We start from the raw sequence: 21,869 nt of genomic DNA, 5'->3' as shown, positions 1-21,869 counted from the left end.
TACATTTGATTACTTAAACTTTTTAATTATAGTAAAGAAGAGTAGTCTAGCGCATCTTAAGCGTGGTGTTGTTACGCACCACGTCAACTGTCTACAATTGTACGTCAAACAGTTTTCAAATTTTATGGGAAGCAGTTTTGTAATATTTTTATAATGATAATTTTAATGCACAGGTCTAAACATTGTAGTATATTTCTTGGCATCAATCGATTGGCAACACAGAACAAAAGTCCATCGATGATCGCTAACACAAGAAGACAAATAATGGCCATTTTGGAACAGGTTAGAGGCAGGTAATGCGCAGGCCACGCATGCACTGCAATGCGTTCATCTAGCGAACTAAAAAAGAATTCGTGAAAATATTGGATGCACAGACGATTGTACTGTTCTAAAGCAATACATAATAAAATAATTTAAAACATCCATTCATTAAACACTTCATTTAACTCAGAACTTCCGTTCCAACAATTTACCAGCTGGCCATCTCCAACATTATCTAGTATAATATTATATATAGTATCTTATTTTAACATCCTCCTTCCATAGCATTGACAATATTACATAATCCTAAACACGATCAATAACCAACCGTACTTGATTAGCTTTCGAATGTTAACGTTTAATTTATATGTAACTTTTTTCAGACTCGTGTTTTAATTTAGTACACCCCCACGTATCGAATATAAAACCGTGCTTCAGTTTGACTACCAAATAAAACTGCCTTTACTAAAACATCGGAAAGCACTTATCCATCACTTTGGAATCAATCGAGGATTCGTAAAAAAATGTTAGGTACATACAAAAAAAATCACGGTATCGGCTGACAAGTCTTTGAAATAACTAGCAATATTTTGTCAGCATGTATGTGAGATGAGTGGCATAGTCCTATTACTCGTATGGATTGTGTAGAGTAGTTAATCTACATTTTTAATGGGTAAGGGGGTTTACGGGGAATGTTAAGTAAACCCATTTAATCGATATACAATAAAAATACGAATTCTAGCTATATGATTGAAATAAACGTATCTCGTTCGTCGATTGAAGACTCACACCACAGAGCTGCAGATCCAAATACTAATTCTTCAGTTACTTCCTAAAAACTACGTCATAATGGCCAACACCTTACCGAGTAGGTACCCTTGCACTTACATACTTACTATAACAATATTTTTTATGCAATACTGAATATACAGCATTTCCTCGCTGAAAATACAATATATGGAAAGCATGAAAAACGTGCATATTAGAAAAAAATACAATCTTGTAAGGACATGGCTTAAAATGGCTGTTTCTAGTGAATTCCAGAATGAATTTCAACCATGGATGAGGTTATAAATTCATGAAAATAATCAGTGCTAAGTCCACCCCGTAGAGAATTTTAGGCTCGGCAGTTGACATGGTTTGTGGGATTCTAAAAATCAATACAGGGTCGATATGGCAGTGGAAAAAATCTTGGAAGCACGATTTCTCAAGTAAAAACCATGGAAAAGAAATTGGAAATCGCAAACAGGCAAAAAAGTTATAAAACTTTCACGATATATGGGATCAGTTTATATCGGAGGTCTTACTTTGGGAGGCGCAGTCACAAAGGGAATAAGGAAGCTAAAGACGGTAAGGATACGACGCCTACCATCAATCAGTCCGTCCCACGCGATTATGCAAACAGAAGAGCCTGGAACGAGTGCCGGTAGGGATTGAATACCACCGGTAAACCGAATAACCGATATTAAAGAAAAACACGGTACTGTTCGGTTATACCGGAGGCAGCGGAAAACGCATTTTGAAAATAGCCGATAAACTGGATTATTTGTTAGGTTAACCTAACCAAACCTAACCTAACCTAACCCAACCTAACCGAACCTAAACTAACCCAAACTAACAAATAATCCAGTTTATCGACTATTTTCAAAATGCGTTTTCCGCTGCCTCCGGTATAACCGAACAGTACCAAAACACTGTAGCAGAATGTGAACTCACAACAGAAACAGTGCATAATGCGAATGTCCTCTGATGAATGGGAATGGAACGAGAATTTTTGAACGGCATCAAAACCAGATAACTACAGACTGCATTTTGAGGACAAAATTACAGCAACCCCAGCTCATCATTACCCAAGGGCATATCAACGCTATTCGTAGAAGAGAGAAAATCGAATTTAATTGCGAAACACCATGCTCGGAATGAACGTAAAACACCAGATGGACAACGACCTCGGATAACGGATGGCATAAGAACGTGAAAGTGTTGATTTGTTCCTTTCTTGGCCGCAGAAGTTTAACAAATTGTAAATTAGAACTGGGATAAAAATAGAATTAGTATCCTGGCAATTATTGTGGGTAACCAAGCAATTGTTTGTCAAAAACATTAGATACATTAAAATATTAATACACATTAATTGAATGTTTTGTTGGATATAGTTTATGATTACACAAATCTGTTATATAGGTATAATGCTCATATTATTATCATCCCATTAAATATCGAGGGTATACTGACAGAACGCATTAACTCAGTTTTTGCTGTTTTTTTTGTTTGTTTTAAATGCCAAAATGTATACAATTTTACGCTCTACGTCCTGGTAAAACGCACAAAGGCGCATAGGATATAAAGGTGAGAAAATAGAAACATTATTAAATCATATTGTTATTTAGTCTTTATAATGTAGAAAAAATGTTTTTAAATCATGAAAAAATGTTTTTAAATCATAAAAAAATCTACATGGGAGAACGCTTTGAAAAAAAAATTAAAGTCCTTTTTGCGATTATCTCAGAACTTGTTTTAATGACTTAATGCTATTCTGTCAGTATACCCTCGATATGTACATATAGCAAAACCCGTGGTTCAAAAATATCAGTGACTCGGTAAGGAGCCGTCCGGTCATTCCGTACCGGTAGCGCCAAAGCCCTGTTTGGTCTGTCCCTCGCCAATCCACGTCGGCTATCATTTATTACAAGATTCGCCTATTCTTCAAATCCGCCAGCGGAAAATTATTAAGTGTACGCGAATGTGCATATTTTTACGTCGATAATAATACTATCATGGAGTGATGAAAATTTCTATTCATAAAGAGCACTGAAATATTCAGTTCAGAGCATACGTTCGGGGAATTTTGACACTTAAATTTCATCAAAAGAGAATCACTTAAAAACGAGAAAAGTAACGTTTCGTCCGGTGTTTTATTGTGATTACGGAAAAGAACTATTAGGTACAAAGGTACGAAGAATCCGTGATTGTCGACTTAACCTAATGTATCTCTTGTAATAAATATTATATATTATGGAATACTAGTGTTTAAACAGATTGACGCTGAACAGTCCACTGCCATGATAAAAACACATATTTATAGCGGTACGTAGGTATGTAGGTTAGAATAAATCCCACAAATATATACGACAAAGAGTACTTGCCGACTGTAGAAAGGAAAAAGGAAGTAACCCTCAATCTTTTCAAAATAAGTTTTATTGGATAATAATGTTGTACACGACTAAATACACGTTGTGTCCAAAGGCTGTAAGCTGCAATTAATGGGCATAAATTTATTAGGCATTAATGACAATAAAAAGGGAACTGAAGAGGGAAATACTACTTAACCATATTTTTTTGGTTTTTCTTTAATCAACCGAATATCAGTTTAGGAATATAAACGACAAATTATTAATTTCAATTCACGGTGAAGTCTATTTTGTATTTTAACTTTGACCGAAAACCATAAGAAAAAAGTCCCCGTGTAAAATTTGATTTGTGTGGATTACGTCCTTTTTTCTTTCAAATGTCATTATGAAAATTGGATTACAATTTATATTCATGAGTTTTTCACACCACCATCATTGATATGGTATAAGGCATTCGTCATTATTTCAAAATAAATACTAGTGTTAGGATGAAGAACCAACTGTAGACTTCCAGAAGTGGTAAATGAGCGTAGAACCTTGGGAAATATCTTTAGCACCGTCTGCGACGAAGGCACCTGGCTACGTCGCAATAATCATGAGTAAGATCTTTGATAAGACTGAACCACATCCGTTTCATTGACAGTATTAACACCCAACGTCTGCGATGTGCCGACAACGTAGACACAACATAATGATGTCAGGCATTGGTTCCTCACGTTTAATGTACTAAGGATATGCGGAAAGATCACGACTTCAGGTGTCTTCATCAGTCTTTAAAAAGAGTTGTGATGCTGGGAGTGGTCAACTGTAGAAGACCGAGCTGAATGAAGGAGTCTGTTCAAGGCGATCACGGTCCAACCTCAAATTACAATACAGCGTCGATAAATAAAACTAACCACAATGGCAGATCGAAACTACAATATGAAACATAATATCGATTCAAAGTTCCGGACCTAGCCCACAGTTAGTTTAAAAAATTCACATTCACGGGTACCTACGCAATGCCGTGCGTGTGTAATCGTTATTTGGATAGGCAAATAAAGGTAATTCAGTGCGGGTAAACAATTATTTAAGGTCCGTCCTCTCCCGTGAGATAAAGTAAACATGCTCCGCGCCCAGACAAAAGTCAACACAATCTTGGCAGAGGTAACACAGGTAACGCACACGCCACGCTAACAAAACGTGCAAATAAGTTACAACAGTTTTTTTTTTTAAATTTTGATAACCCGAACGAATGAAGAGGCACCATGTATATACATAGGCTTAATTTCTTCTGGGTTCGATTTGTAGCAGTAGGTACAAGGTACAAAGCCATATTAATTCTTTTGATATTATTTGTTAATCCAAGATACCATAATTCGTCGTCACGCATTCACAAATCATAATTATGAAGGTTTTTTTTCAGAAATGAGAAAATTGTACGACTTCAAATAATCAGAATTCAGAGAAATCAGAAAAAATCAGAGAACGTATATTCAATTCAATTTATTTTTACATATTGTGGACATTACAAATTATAAGTTCAAGACGTTCACACCATGAGACGAAACATTACTATAAAGAGAAAAAAGTAATAAAGCGATAAAAATGAAAATGTAAAAAGAGAACATAATATAAACATACAAAAGCAGTGAAGATACAATTATACATATATATAAGTTCAAAAAACACCGAGTTTGCTGAGCCCTATTTTAAGAATTTACAAAATAGCGTCCACATAAACTCACCTCACGCAAGTGGAATATATCAACACCCGAAGATTAGGATGAACATAGTTATCGCCCTCCCAATTGGCATTACCGGTAGTAGGTTCTGACCTTGGGAGAATAGACAACTGACGCTCTCTATTTCTAAGATACGAGGGTGGGTCAATAAGTCCTTAGAAAAGCCGACAGGTGGTGCGACTAGTACTGTAAGCGGTTTGTTTTCATGCAGCGGCACTACCGATTCAGTATGCTGCGAAGTTTCAATCAGATTGGTCGGGTTGTTGTGTGTTTCTCGTACATTTAAAAAAAAATTGCTTGTTTATAAAAAAAAAGAGAAAATTGAGTTTAGAGCTGTTATTAAACATTTTAATATAAAAGGGTTAACAGCAAAGGAAATAAAAAATGAGTTGGATTTAGTTCACGGCATATCTGCCCCTTCACTTGCAACTATTTATAACTGGTTAAATGAATTTAAACGTGGTCGTACATCAACAAAGGATGAACCACGCTCAGGACGTCCTGTAGAGGTGACTACACCAGAAATGATCAATAAAATCCACGATATGGTGTTAAGTGACCAAAGATTAAAGTTGAGTGAGATAATTGAGGTTACAGGGATCTCAAAAGGTAGCGTCATTTCTAGTTTACATGACAAATTGGGCATGAAAAACATTTCTGCAAGATGGGTGCCGCGTTTGCTCACAGTCGACAATAAACGCAATAGGGTGGTGGCCTCTAAAGCCCTGTTGTTGATCATGCAACGCAATCCGGATGAATTTTTTCGTCGCTTTGTGACTGTAGATGAAACATGGATACACCACTATACTCCCGAGACGAAAAAACAATCAAAGAAGTGGATTGCGAAAGGCGAACCATGTCCAAAGAAGGCGAAAACCATAAAATCAGCTGGTAAGGTTATGGCTACTGTATTTTGGGATGCACGTGGAATTATTTTCGTTGACTATTTGGAAAAAGGAAAAACAATAACAGGGAATTATTATGCATCTTTACTGGACCAGCTAAAAAACAAAATTGAAGAAAAACGGCCTCATTTAAACAGGAAAAAAATCCTCTTTCATCAGGACAATGCCCGTGTTCACACATGTTTACGATCAATGGCTAAAATTGAAGAATTGAAGTTCGAATTGGTCGACCACCCACCGTATTCGCCAGATTTAGCCCCCAGTGACTTTTTCCTTTTCCCAAACTTAAAAAAATGGCTAAGTGGACAACGTTTTTTTTCAAATGAAGAAGTCATCGATCGGACAAATGCTTATTTTGAGGACCTTCCGAAAACTTATTTTTCTGACGGTTAAAAAAAAATTGAGAAACGTCCAACCAAGTGTATTGAGCTCCAAGGAAATTATGTTGAGAAATAAAAAAAAAATACAAAAATAAAAACTGTTTTAATGCTTTTTTCTAAGGAATTATTGACCCACCCTCGTAGCTACACACAGGTCAACAATGTCCAGCTTGGCGAAGTTCTCATTAATACCTCGTATAAGACGTAGCTAAATGAAGATCTCTTCTAAATTACAGACTGCGGTATGTAAGCCTACCTAAGAGAAAGTCAGTTGGATAAAGCCACGGATAGTATCCATAAAACCTCAAGTAAAGGAGTCTCAAGAATTTCTTCTGAACCCTCTCGGCCATAAGGCCATACTTGGAAGAAATGGGTCGCATTTTGGGTGAGGGTGCAGCAAGGTTTAATTATTGAGTGTGCAATATGCAATAAATTTTGTCACAGAAACGAAATGCGCATTTAATATAAGTACTATGTGACTACATTTAAGCAGGTTTTGTATCTATATGTTTTATGGTCTGATTGCCGTTAAATCGTGTCTTATTAATCTGCTCTGTCGAAACAATATAGAAAACATCTTATGTGTAGTGGGGGGATTACAACGATCTGGCATAATATATTTTTTACAACTGTGTACGATAAACAGAAAAAGAAAAATTACAAAAACACAATAACACTAATATTAACAGTTATACGAGGAATAGCTTTTAACCATTCGTCCCAACTCCTTGGGTCCTTGCTCTCGATGAAACAAAAATTATATAAAAAGGTAGATAGTATAGTAAATTTATTAGGTACTTTATTCTTCGATTGAAAATCGCTTGATTGATCACATTTTACGATTTTTAATAAGCACGCAGTTTGCAAAAAAACACGTACTTACAGCTGTTTCATTTTTGGACGGATAAGCCATGCCAAGAAAACATTAAAAGAATACTACGGATTGCGAAGATAAATAAACGTATGACTGCACAAATGAGATAGAGAGAAACTTGCAGAGAATTAAATGAATAAAAAAAAATATCTTGAATCATAAATAACTTGGCAACCCGACGCACGCCTTCTATGCTAGCAACGGCTATCTTTAGATTATCGAAACAATAAATCGAATGATGTTACACGCAAAAAATATACCTACAATCCAAGATAACATACAATGCGGCATATATTATACGTACAATGCAGAGATATACGCGGATTATCACGAGTAAAAATCTTGATGAGTGCCTACGTAATACAATCGGCATAGTTAGTTTCAGCTGGAAAAAATGAAACGTCGCAGTTTTTGCGATTTGCAAGCCGAAGCCTTACCAAATGTTTGTATTGGATTTTGAGATTAGATTATAAGGCGAAATGTTTGTTTCAAACTACTTTGATATGCGGGATATGCCCAATTGGCGATGTTGAGAATTACACTATAATTTATTAATAATTTTGCGATTTGAAATTTGGCGAACACCAAATACATGTGCAGAGCGGAATGCATTGACGCCGATATTACTTTATGAGTTTCCGGTCTGCTGTTGACCTGGTGATTTTAAATACTTTTTGGGATCCGGGTGAGAGTGGCGGGTCTGCATTCAGCTTGGGAGTCGCGTCAAAGCTGTATTCGGTGAAGAGAAATGTAAATTGTCCAACGCGTGCGTGCCACGTGTGGTCCCGTAGACGTGGCAGCTTACCAGGCTCCAAAGGTCTTGACTTTTGAGTGTTGAGAATCGATGTACTTCAGCAGCGAATTTTAGAGGTACACTGGTACGAACGCGTTACAAACAACGCGAGTGTGACATTCCTTACCATTGCGGCACAACCCCAAGAATTCCGTCGCCGACCCTTCATCACCCTGCAGCGGTGCTACAAAAGCGACATACGCGCTGCAGGTCTCACATGGCGACACGAGACGTGGCGATGGGCCGAAGGAAGTGGAGCGACCTTGTGCTTGTGTATGCCCCAATATGCTGGACAGTAACAAGGTGAACTAAGTAATTATTCAAAACGCGCGTTTCGCTCACACAATGAGCTAGAAGACGTGCACCTACTTAACAGGAATGTCAAGACTTTTTATAGTTGATTTTACATTATAATTATTATTGATTTGAATCAAATAAAATGTTATAGAGTAGGTAATGCTTATGACTTTCTCATTGCTCAATCTATTAGAATTGTGCATATATATTTCACAAATGTTTTATTTCATACCACTTACCCAACGGGATACTGACAAATAGAGGGGCGTAAGAGCAACTTGACACTTACCTGGAAAAAAGAAAAAACAGTTCAATTAATTACATATTACAAAAAATAAGTATGTATCTTAAAATCAATAATCACATTACGTAATTTTTATTGTCCATGAAATTTCCCTCATTTTATCTGACCTACGACGTCAAACTGCGGCTAATATAGCGAAGACTATCTGTCCACGAGAAGAATCCTCAACATGTACTGATGCAAAACAAGTCCAAAATCCAGTAGAAGCGTAATTGACCATCACCCGACCTGGATAAGCGGATTTAGTTTCCGAGAGACTCGAAGAACGGGTCACGCCAGCAGAGTGTCTGGGAGCCAGTAAAGTTCTTTCGCGAGCCATGGCGAAGCACACTCCAAACAGGCAAAAGGGAAATCATATTCGTGCGAAGGATGCACACCTCTACAATCGAACTTATACGAGATATTATAATGGTTTTGTTGTTATTACTACAATATTTTCTTTATAATGTCCCCCCTAGCATCCTCATCCCCGATACGATCCAACATAGCTGGGCTTAAATTGAAAAAGCAAACGTCACAATCTGCTTAATAACATGTCAGATGGTGACAGTTGAATTTCACATCAGAAGAATAAGATGTGTTCTCTGAAATCCATCAAATCTCTCCAAACATACCAGCCCTCTACAAACGACAATAGACAATGATTATTATTTGATACAGCAGTAAGTTACAAGCTTATGGAAAATCGTGTTGTGTTTGCCAACTTTTGAAGCGACAATATTCTAAAATCTAAATAGCCATCAAAGAATAATCACACTATATTACTACGTGTGAGGTACCCTGATTTTTGTTACCGAAACAATAAATTTCAATAAAAACCACGAACAAAATACAATATATTCTAAATAAAAATCGTACCGTTGAACGAAAAAAGAATATAACATGGAGTCAGCTTAAATGCCTGTCGTTTTGCCCCGTATAGAAAAAAGTGCGTAACTGCGAACGATGGTAACATTAAATCATATTGTCACATACGAGGCCGTTTCAGATAAATACAAATAAGACGGAATAAAACGCTAGAATAAGTGCCAATAAGGAATTATTACGTCCGACGCGGGGTTGGAAATAATGTCAGAACCGACGCAAATGGGACGACAATGCGTCCCAGTCGATTTCTGCGACGCCCTCGCAAAAAAAAGTCATTCTAGAACCGAATCCCACGAACTGTGTTTTATATCACCGGGGCCAATTTATTCATTTTCCAACCGTTCGCGGGCCATCCACGCTTTTGGTGGATGCTAGTACATACGTCATCCAGAAAACGAAAAATACTATACATATTTATTGCTTCAACTGACAGTTGTATTATAATATGGTTCGTATAATAACTATCTTAGAAATCGTGAGCATCAGTTGTTTGTTCTCCCAGTGTGCAGAGCTAATCTTCCATTGGTGGTGCCAATTGGGAGAGCTTGTAACACTGTATAAATCGCTTCGTATATTGATATAGTCCACGTACGTGATGAGTTGAGGTGTACGTCGTTGCATAAATTCTTAAAATAGTGTCTATTTACTTCATTCCGCAGGTACCTACTTAGCTTACACATGTACAAATAAATATAAAGTAGATACATATCTACTTTATGTATATTTGTCCTTTATAATCTTTTTATAGTGCTTGTTTTCATGTCTTACTGTGAACGTCTTAAATTTGGAAAGCTCACTATATGTAAATAAACAAATTTGTGCGTTTATATACAATTGAACGTAGTTATGCAGAATGTAGCCAGTCCACATTGATGTCGAGCTGAGATAATGGCACTTTAATAACAACATGATTATTAAAAATGTATGTAAAAATGTCAAATTGTAAATAGTATTTTATTTCAAGAATAATTTTTTTGCGGCTTGGCTATTTTCAGCAGAATGTAGAGAAAACCTTCTCGCATCTGATCTATATCAAATCTCATTTTTTTATTTTTTGTGGACTGGCTACTTTCTGCATAACTATGTCCAATTATCACTTGTGGTTATCGCATTCAATTCTAATACGAGAACACAATAATATAAATTCACCCACGTTTCACAAATGGGATCAAGATCGTTTTAAGAAACCCGTCTACGAACAACGTCTACCTTATGTTCACAACATTGGTCCCCGGTCCAACCCCCCTAAACCTCGCCCCGGAGTCATGTCAGACTTCCACACGCCCTCCCAACGCCACACGAGGGGGGGGGGAGCGTGGGTCGTCGGAATCCTCCGGGACTTCATTAAGTTATTGGATCGGGAAATTTTGCATACCGTTATTATTTTGACGGTGTTTTGCTTTTGTTGCGAAAGCCGTAGGCAAAGTTAACCAGGCCGACTACGCAGTATCGAGTTTCCTCCACCGCGGCACACTGACTTTCCGTTATATTAAAACGAAGCAGCCGTATTACACAGATAACCCTCATGACTTGGAACAAAGACTATTGCTATGCGTGGAAAATGTACGTATTCAGTTCACCGTATCACAGTTCACCGTGAGGTGTTGATCGGAAATAGATGACCGCATAGTATTGAGATAAAATTCAAGTCTAAATAAAACACTTAGAAATACGTAATTAAAACCACCGGAATACTGGGGAAAGACGAAAGAAAATAGGTGGGTAATTAAATTAGAAATATCGTAGGTATATATTTATATAAACTTCTGAATAATTCAAAAGTACACTATTATGTAGTTACGAAATAACGAAAGTATAGTTATTGTATCTAATAAAATTGGAACAACGTTATCTGCAATGCTCCACGAACGTGTAGTTTTTGATATTAATGCTATACGGCCATATATTACTGGTATGAAAACTCACTGTAATATGTACAATTTACATGCAACCTGAAAGGCGTCTGCGCTGCGTCGTTCAGAATGGATAAAGTTTTTGAATGATGTTGTAGTGCCGTAAATGATGAAAAACCACACATAATGTTATAGGCCAGAGCACGCGGCCTAGGTCTTTCGAATTTGACAATTCTAAAATGTGCATGTTAGAAAACAGCAGCTCCCACGTCCGGTACAGTGAAACGGGCGCCATAATTCAATGGCGGGTTTGCTTTTATGTCAATAATATGAAGACAAAACCGATCAATTCCTGAAACATACAATATGCACAACCAGTAAGCAATGTGTATATACCTACATAGAGATAAAACCACAAGCGTAGTTTTTGATCACACATGAAATCTGACATCCCTAATCGTCGGGTCGGGTTTTCTTCAACGAGGACTGGGCTGTCGGTGTAAAACGCCAGTGTGGTTACCTTCCCGTGGAAAGCTATATTCCAAGGGCTTAAAATAATATTGACCTTTGCGTAATATGTGGGTATAGGATAAATCGATACTCCGATCAACGCAGCATTTCGCAAAATTATAAGTATCCATTTGAGATAAGATCTTTACGATTTTGTTGGGAGCCAACATGGTAGATTCAATCACACTGAAAAACTCAGCAGTTTCACAAACGATATAATATCATATATATTACAGAATATAATAATTGATAGACACGCAAAACAAATGAGTTTATAAGAAATAAATGCTCTGAACATTTTTACTACTAGACTTTTTGTATTAGTTAACAGTGAAGCAGATGCCAAAAAGTTATGGATATTAGGTATAAACTAGGGATTGCAATACCGGTATTCCTGGATTTATCGATACCAAAATATTTATATATTCGTTTATTATTTACTTTTTGGAAAACGAATTTAATGTTTGCAATGTATTTATTAAAATCAATAGTTCTATAATGTATCAACTGTATGTATACGCAAACGTTAACATAATATTATGAAGGTACTTATATACATTTCCAATAATATATTTTCTAATAGCAATGTTTTAAAGAAATTTTTAACTGTTTTAACCACATCCGTATATAATAAGAAATACCAAAATAACGGTATTTATATTTTCATTCAGTATTAAAATCCCTACCATAAACCCTACTAAAAATAGATAAATCCGATTGGGGAGCTTGGCAGAATAGGGTTGTAAGTATTATATAATTGGAGTGTTGTTCTGATGTGGAAAATTTTGTTCCGAGTTGTCAATTTCTTCATTACCCACAACAGTTAAGATCTGGCCGGTTACGTCATGACATATCGCTAAAAGTTAACATGTGGATAATAATTATTAACGTACTGATACACCCCTCCTCTAATCTTCAACTCAAATTACTAGAATGGCAAATTGATCCGTGTTTTGTCCAAAAGTTTGCTAATGCTTACAGCGACTACAATATACGCTCGTAGAAAGCGACGGTGTATTTAGATGATACCAACGTATTGGAGATAAGACTAGTCCTGTTTAGGTTAATAAGTAAACGGTGCCTACAATTCGTCAATTTGCCATATTAAATCAATTATTATCTTCTGTAATAATTAGAATGTCTGTTGGAATGAATGTATATTTAAAACACAACCAAGAAATACAAAATACCTGCTGATTTCTTACCAGAGTAATTGTATATTCAGAAAAAAAGACGGTGCTGTGTGTAATCGACAATCGTGGATAACCACAATGTCAACCAATAATTGAGTCATCCGAATACGTACGTAGCAGAGCTCAATAATAATTAAAATTCTTAATCGTTAAAATAATTCTATGCCTACTTTACCAGATATTATCTCATGAAAGGCACGCAGTTACAATATTTTATCGCATAAAACCACAGTACAGCGATATCAGATAATACCCGTATTGTTGAATACAGGTGTACGCAAAATCTCTCGCGAATATATTTTACACAAATAAGATTAACCCATTTCAGACAATCGGTTGCCAATTTTGCATCGCTGATGTTCTGCTTTAATCATCTTTTAGCTTTCATTTTATAAATTATAAAATATATAAATTCCAATATATTTTTGAAGAATTTTATTATTTGATTTATAAAATCTATTTTCATTTAAATTTGTCAAAATAATGATCGCTTTTGTAGGTATGAGGTGTTTGAGTGAATAAAAAACATATAGTGGGCCCCCTCCATCTTCAAATTATCTCGAAGATTATTATATTTAGCTCCAGTTTTATTATATTATATTTATCGTATCGTTTACTTTTATAAGACATTTTATCGTTGTCATGTTGTATAAAAAAGGCTAAAAACCACAAAAACATATAATTGACATGTTTACTTGATTCCGCTGATGGACAAAATTAACTTAAAGTATAAATAAATAATAGAAAAACCCAATACCTACAAATATTTAAATGATTTGTTTGAATTAAATGAATAATAAACGAGTTATATCAATTTTATTAATCAGTGTGCCATTCACGAATATTTGACAAATTTAAAAGATGCGGTGATCTGCAAGCTGTGTGTATGACAATGCTGGGAAGAAGTGGTAGAATACTGGTCGAACTGGAGTAATTGATTTCACAATTTAGGCATCAGGAAAACGTTCCAATCAAAATGCTTTTTAGCACCATGTACACACTCGAAATAAAACACAACAACACATGTAAATCTCCTAGGCAATATTGCAAATATGCGAGAGGAAATTAACCTAGGGAAGCCCCCTCACCTGTTCACAGCCCGGATATTGAAAGTAAATATGAGTCAGTTTGACATTGCATAACCGGTGGGACGCGTGGGGAGGACACCCTCGTCAATAGGCCAGCCAGTCGACGACAGCCCGCATAGTAAGTTGGCGAAGGTTACCATTACAGGGCATTAATAACAATACCTGCCCACACAGGTATTACGGGGAAACGAGATGTTATTAATTTGATACGAAATTGATTATAATGTAAGCATGTTGGATTTTGCGGCAATCAATCGTTAATGAGTTAGTTACAAGTTCACATACTACAATAATTGCACTAAAATGACATTTGCATATTATTTTATTCTTACAATCATCGCACTTTTAGTTTTCTTTAACAACAAACTTACAGATCGTAGAGTCGAGTTATGTGGAGCATGGGAACCCCATACAAATAACCTTCTAGTCTATCTTAGATGGTGTATCCCGCTTACTGTGTCCAGCTTACAATAATTTACATGATGAAAGCCAATGACTAGCCCATAGCAATAGATAAGGCGTGGACAGGCAAAAGTTTAAGCGTATCTCACGCACAGAAAAATCTTGATAATGGTGACGAATTGCAACCATCCACGATACTCAACCGACGGACCTAACTGTGCCTAGCGTGCGAACTGCTACTGTACACCTGTACATCCATTTATCACTGCTCAATATTGATACAATTAAAGGCGCGTGAAATTTTAAATATATATAAATTAAACGCAATGCCACTTCGCACTTAGGGCTTCGACACACGACACTGCAAATTACCACGTTTTATTCTCGGCGAAATGTGTATTGCATTGTCCATCTTCACATTGCAACCCGGACGCCAAACCGACCTAGTATCCACGTCTTTCAAAATTACATCATTATACGAATACATAATCAAGAGCGCGATGTAAACCCATACTTACTAGCGTAAGTACCTAATTCATATGTCAAATTGATAAATTTGACAAATGGGATTCTGTCAAAAACCCCTTTCGGCTAGATTGCATTTATATCGTTCGTGAGATGACCTGGTGGTTTCGGCCAGTTTTCCTTGGCAACACATTGTCGGATCTATCCATCATCACCAGGCATTCTTCCATTGGTCAGGTAGTTGCAAAGTAATGCCTTCGGGGTCTCACACATTAGCGCCGGCCACCCGGAAACTGGGCATCGATCGCGCCGAACCAGAGGCGTGCGTAAGCAAACGTCTGTGCGTCACGGGGCGGTTGTACAACGCGGCGCCACTGGAACGAGGCGGGGGTGGATTTATTCCATAAGGGTACTACACCGCCCACAATGGGATGGCTGTGTGAAGGGGGGTGGTGGTTAAGTGGGGTGACCGTATGCACGAATTCTCGAAAATCTTAATATCGGTTTCAGAAAGATTCTCGAGGAACGATTCTTATAATTTTTCAAGAATTCTCGATTACAATCTCTATTCACAAGCATATTTAACTTCTTATTAAGTACTCACTGCGATATTTCAATTAATAATCAGCATGAATGATACACACAATAATATTGTGATTTAATGAAAAATGAATAAACCATAAGTGTTTCGCTCGCTGTGAGGTTTACTCAGTATTGTAATGTGAATGCAATGCTGTACGGTGGGAGTAAGAAAGTAACTACATATGTAATGTGAGAAATAGATAATACATAAAGTTCTGTGTCATGAAGCAATATTTACGATATAAAAAAGCAGGTTGCACTGCCACCTGACAACATTCTTGTCGATGCACTTAATACTACCACAAGCAAAGCAATATAGGGTAACAATAATAGCTAAAAACGCGGCGATTTGAATAAGTACCAGAATTTTATGAATAATTCCGAGTAAACTGACCAATTTAAATAGTACCACCTGTAGATTGAAAATTTGATCCGTTCCTGAATAATGCGGCAACCATTAATGTTTAAAAAATGCTGAAATTTTAATACAACTTGATTGTACGTCTGCACCCAACTGTTCACGGCCGTCATTACTAAGTGAAACTCAACTCGTGGTTTAAAAGTTCTCAATAAGATGGTCACCCCCAACCAACCCTACACCGGGCGACGTTCGGCGGGCAAGCAAGCACTCGCTGTTGCCAGATGCAGCGGAATCGATCGGCAGCGCGGGGTGGCCGGCGACGCGAGGGAGCGGGGGGTGCTATCTTTTGAGGAAGGACAAGTCCAAAAACAGGAATTAGCATAATTAATTTGAAAAGTAATCGGTCAGATGGAAGAAAGACGGGGCCGGTTTGTTTCGCGCACAATAATTGGCGTGATTACTGAAAGCATCTTAAAATATTATACAAAGGGGAGGATTTCATTTTATTCAAACGTTGATATGCCTTCTTTACCTTCAGTCATCGTCAGTATTTTCTCATTGTGGACGGATTTCATCATTACATTTGAACCACTCATACAAAATCTCAATACAAGTAGACACGACAAAGGAAGAGACATGTAGTTATAATACATACATTATTATCACAAAAGATAGTCTCGATTTGGGCTTTCAGTTTTGACAGTTACGAAATGAGTAGGACCGCTCAGATTTGGCGCCAAAGCTTGTATAATAATGATGGTCGTGATAATTCATCAATAATTACCAGCCACTGTCCAGGCAACACAAAGGTACGAGGACGCAACACAGCAGATTTGTGTTCCCTGGTTGCTATACCTATATAATGAAAAATAAAATTACAAGACAAAAATAACTTTTTATATACCTCGTTTTCAATTTTTTTGTTGAATCACATAAACTTGACAATTCTATGTATTACTAAATACTTTTTTGTATAAAAATACTGAATAAATATAGAATACTGAAATGTCATTTTGACATTTTCCATAGTAACGCACGTATATATTAATAATCTAGCTACTAGGACCCACTTAGCAACCAATAATAGTGAGTAGTAAATATTATTTCTAACGAATTTTTTCCGAAACATACAAAACAGAAATTAACTGAAAATGAATTCAAGTCTGCTTAAAGATGGCCAAAAGTATTAAAAGAATGCATTGTCGTCGTGCTCTGATATATTCTAAAAGTTTCAAATGTCTAGCCAGTAAGGAAGTTAGTTAAAAATCTTCAATCGTCCAATACAAATCTTGGACAAACAAGTAAAAATTTGTACTGTACACACAAGAAAAAATCTGTACCGGACAAACAAGAATACGAGCTAATAAAAACGTGGTAATAAGTATAATAAAAATTGTGCACTTACGACACCTCAAACAAATCGATGTTATATTGATTGCAGTCGAAAACTACGTACATAAAAATAAGGGTGCATACTATTGTAAATCCGCGTTCATTGAGTATTCGGCAAACGTGTCGACGTTGACGTAATCATTTTGTATGTACGTGGTCAGGGATTTCAATACCGAATGAAAATATTAATACCGGCATTTCGTTATTTGTGGCTCAATAAATAAAGCAATAAAAATCTATTTAAAACACTGATATTTCATGGCAAGGGTATCTAAGTAACTTGACATATAGATAATATTATAGAACTGCAGATTTTTACAAACACCTATAATGTAATTTCGTTGTCCGATAAAATATTTCTGGAAGTACAAAGACGTCCGGTATGGTTTAGTATTTTAACAAATGGCAATCCACCTCTCTGGTATCCTTAGTTATATAATATATAAATAAATAAATATTGATCGATCAACGAGTGCCATCTAAATTCGAAATATTTGCGTCTTGGCAGCACAATAAATCTTCACTAAAGTATGGAAGAAATAATGTTAAATTCATTCTCGAAAAACTTCCTTAATACAAACAATACCGGTTTTTTGTAATTAATTAAATCGATATTTCGGTATCGATAGATATTGAAATTACCTATATGTGAAAATATGGCCAAGTTTTAAAGTTCTGGTAAATTATTTTGGTGTGCTCCATTTGGGAGCCAGGAGAACGCTGTTCGAGAAGATTTTGAAAACGTGAATACGGCGACCTTTAGCAATAAGATATTATGAGGGTAAAGAGTGTTATGCCGGGTCCACACTGGCAACATGTCGCGCGACAACCTCGTTAAATTTTACGATAAGTACGATAATTATCGTAAAATTTCTTAAGCAATTATGATAATTATCGTAAAATTTAACGAGGTGGTCGCGCGACATGTTGCCAGTGTGGACCCGGCATTAGATCCAAACTATCGCTTTCCCCACCAGATTTCGCGAGGGCTAAAAGATCACATTCCCCTGTCTGCACGGACACCGCTGAACTAACTGAAAACTAGCAATCTATGTCGTATGTAGTGAACAGATCATCAGGTCCTTTCCGGCTTTTTTGGGCTTCAATCAACTGGAATAAATGGCACCTTCCGCATGCTATACTAAGCAAACATATCGACCGACTAACCAGAAAAGGTCGACGCCTGATAAAAATTGATGATATTCGGCAATATATCAGGCATCTCTGTTTTTTCGATTCATTACGGCGCGGTATCGAGTTGCCGCTACTTGTCACAATTTCAATTGCTGGGTAAACAAACACATTGCAAAGCCAAGTGACACTTAGTAGTGTGTAAATATCTACTCAGACATGGTCTCAACGTTAACCAAGCGATGTGGCACTGTGGAAGGTATCTAAACCTATGTCACTTGACATAGATTACGAAATCAATCTGTTCATAAAAAAAAAAATATGAACGTATCCATTAATGACTCTCTGGGTGATCACTGATGCCCCTTAAAAGTCTGACAATCGATTCATCTTGTAGGTTTCACAATCACGATTGGTTTACTATTCGACGATAGTACCAACCACCCTCGAACACACTCGATCTTAATCGAGAGTATCACGAGGCAATGGGATGCTGCAAATTATTAAACCGAAAAAATTGGCCTTTGTGGCGCCCAGGTCGGACGGCCTGGTGGGCTCCAACAGCTGATAGGACCGACATGAGCATCTCTTCCTTTTCGGAGCACATTCACAAATGATGTGGTTTGCATACTGTAGTTCTCGGTCGTGAGCACCGTAACAGTTTGCCAAGGTGAAGATCGGCGGAATTGAGGCTGTCACCAGCATCGAAAACGAGAGAGAAGAGTTATCATCGAATTCATGCACCAAATAACAGGTATCGGGGGTGAGTAACTCCCGGTGATCGCATAGATCCCAGACACTTAAACTATCCACAAATTTGTCGTAGGCCCAAACCGCATACGCTGTGGACATAACCTAAGTTCATAAAGCATTCAGAAATGGGGATTAAACCTGTTCAATTTATGTGAGTTTGGAAAACCCGAACAACTGAGCACGTTTTAAAAAAAACACTACAGGAAGACTGATTTCTTGACAATGTGATCGTGTGTTGGTTTCTGTTTATGTATAATATGTTTCTAAATTGTTAACCACACCTTGCCAAACGAGTGAATCAATGTGGGAAGGACTCGAGTACCAAAATGAAATTATAATACGTGTAAACCCTACACCGCAAACAGTACATAGTTGCCTAGAGTTTCAGTGTCGAGTTGTGGACACAGCCTCGGACAACGCGGTAAACAATCAACAGTGGTATCAAAATTAAATTATTATGGCACGAGCGGTAAAGTGTTGACTCAGGCGAGATTTCCCAAGTCATTGAAACGTTCCGCAGCGAGAAACGTGCCGCGAAGACCATTCCGTGACTTTGTTGCGCTAATAAGGATCTTATTAATGTTTGGTCAACGGTTCCCAGGTGTCGACACTCGTAGCAACATTGTGGGAAATATTATTTTATCAACAATCGATGTTTCAATTTTCTCATTACATCTATTTTCGGACCAAACACACTCACCGCGTTGCGTTAATTTTATTTTGTTTATCGTGGACCATTTCAAGAAAAAAAAATAATTTATATACAACGTTTTTAAATTTTCTTTTGAATTATTGTGCTCAAACTTGTACTTGATATGAAGTAAATAAAAAACAAACAAACAAACAAATATAGAATACTGAAATGTCATTTTGACATTTCATTTCGATTTCCATATTAACGCACGTATATATTAATAATTTAGTTGCTAGGACCACCGCCTTAGCAACCAATAATAGTCTTTTACTTTTTACGGATTTTTCTGAAATAACTTTCCATACAAAACAGAATTAACTGAAAATGAATTCAATTCTGCTTAAAGATGGCTATAATGATAAGAATGCATAGGCATCGTTTTCCGATATATTCTAAAAGTTTCAAATGTCTAGCTAGTCGGGAAGTTAGTTAAAAATCGATTGCAAGATTTATACTGGACAAACAAGAATACGAGCTAATAAAAACGTTGTAATAAAATATGCATTAATCATCAAGAAGCTAAATAAAGGTATTAAAGCAGACCAATAGGACCAATACTATTTTACAATATACTAACTCCGAACAATGCAGAGGGTTCGCTTTGTTTATTTTGCATACAACTCACGAAAGGATCCGCCTGAACGTAGATGCAACATCTATGCCTCCGCCCCAAATTTGGAGAATCATGCGGAGAAGCCCTGGATTCTATAATTAGATATTATGCATGTTTGATACGCGGAAAAAATATTATGGCAATATCGCATCCCAATCCTCGAATAGTTTGAACAAAAATGGCCATTGCTATATTTCCAGCGTAACCCGCATTTGCAGGGTGCCAACCGTAATACTATATGAGGTTTCATGCATATTTCCTAGTGCAAGATACGTCGTTTCGGTGAAACTGCATAATCAATATTGTTTCGAAACATTTATAGCGGAATATTTAATATGCTCCGATTTGTTCATATTATACAGGTGTCAAACCCCGCTAGATTGAAGAACTGTCCAAGTTAGGCGAATATACACCATGGCAGATGGACATAGACAAACTCCGTTAATAGTCAGACCGTGATTTCTTAAATTTATATGATAATGTTAATCATTACATATTCTCAAAATGCAATATGTTAAAACTGTTTGAAGAAAATGGCGATTGATAACGAAATAAACGGTACTTGATAATTTCAACGAGATATGCAATCGAAAATCTTCAATAATTATTACGAACAGGGGCCTTATGTTGTAACGTCGTATGACATCATTGTGAAGTACTACCGGAGTGAGTTGAATAGTATTCGAGAAATTAACGCTACTCGAATACTGGCGTTATTCATTGTCCCCATACACAAATAGGTGTTTCAGCATAATAGTATCTATGGTGAGCCGTATCCATTGGGCGGCTCGCCTCGATGCATGTATTGAGCTTACGTCACAATTACGTCATGTCGTCGGGTGACTTCATGTCACAAGTTACAACATAGGGCTGCAGTTCACACGTTCACGCATTGCATTCAAACTCAATAACTAAAACTACCATCGTGATTCTTAATTCTTTAAGATAACGTGAATATAGTCGGCCTTGAGACAGAAAAGAGTAGAAGAAATAAGAGGGAGGACATCTTCATCCAGCAGTGAGTCGGCGCCGACACCGACAAAACGAAAGAATCAATTTTATTCGATTAATTATTTATTTGAAAGCGTTCATAATGATTTAATGAAACAGTTCGGAGCGCCCCGTTTACGATTGATTGCAACGCCATCACGGCTAGTTATGGGTAGTATAATATTTTAACGGTGAAGCAGGGCACTAAAACGTGAATGACGATCGCACAAACAAATGAAATAATGATATTATTAACGACAAAGGTCGACGGATAAATAAGGTCAGGTCAGACAGCCCGTAAAAAGC

General features: G+C 36.8%; 1 protein-coding gene and 1 long non-coding RNA gene across 2 annotated transcripts in view; one reads left to right on the top strand and one right to left on the bottom strand.

Annotated features, from left to right (window-relative positions):
* The window catches only part of 14-3-3epsilon (tyrosine 3-monooxygenase/tryptophan 5-monooxygenase activation protein epsilon), a 129,576-nt gene that overhangs the window by 64,949 nt on the left and 42,758 nt on the right, over window positions 1-21,869 (bottom strand). The window lies entirely within an intron of this gene.
* On the top strand, window positions 4,613-8,583 carry LOC147069369 (uncharacterized). Its single transcript, XR_015071203.1, has 3 exons — window positions 4,613-4,921; window positions 4,964-5,255; window positions 6,546-8,583. It is a non-coding gene; the product is annotated as an uncharacterized LOC147069369 (long non-coding RNA).

The sequence above is a fragment of the Rhyacophila brunnea genome, unplaced genomic scaffold (assembly GCF_057557595.1).
Source record: "Rhyacophila brunnea isolate RB1 unplaced genomic scaffold, BYU_Rbru_1.0 scaffold_23, whole genome shotgun sequence".
Taxonomy (NCBI): domain Eukaryota; kingdom Metazoa; phylum Arthropoda; class Insecta; order Trichoptera; family Rhyacophilidae; genus Rhyacophila; species Rhyacophila brunnea.
Note: the sequence above shows the minus strand (reverse complement) of the source record. Positions and strands in the feature narration are given on the sequence as shown.